Consider the following 311-nt stretch of genomic DNA (forward strand, 5'->3'; position numbering starts at 1 on the left):
GTTGCCGCCGGGCAGCTCTGGAGGGGCCGGCATTTTCCAGCATGAACCCGGCCTCCCAGTCCAGTGCACGGCCCCTGCGTGGGGGCAGAGCGTGTGCTAGCAAACCCCATGCCAGGGCGAAGGGAACCAAGGTTCAGTTTTGATGCCAGGAAGCACTTCCTGACAGTCGGGACCCTGAGGGCGTGGAACAGGCACGCACAGCAGCTCCTTTTCCCCTCAACCCATCTGCCACAGCTCCCCCCCCTTCCCTCATGGGCAAGCTGCTAGCGGGCTGCAGTCGTTCCCTCGCCTGCTTCGTATCCCCCTGCTCA

This window comes from Varanus komodoensis, unplaced genomic scaffold, assembly GCF_004798865.1.
Source record: "Varanus komodoensis strain SLA01 unplaced genomic scaffold, ASM479886v1 scaffold231, whole genome shotgun sequence".
In the NCBI taxonomy this organism is placed as follows: domain Eukaryota; kingdom Metazoa; phylum Chordata; class Lepidosauria; order Squamata; family Varanidae; genus Varanus; species Varanus komodoensis.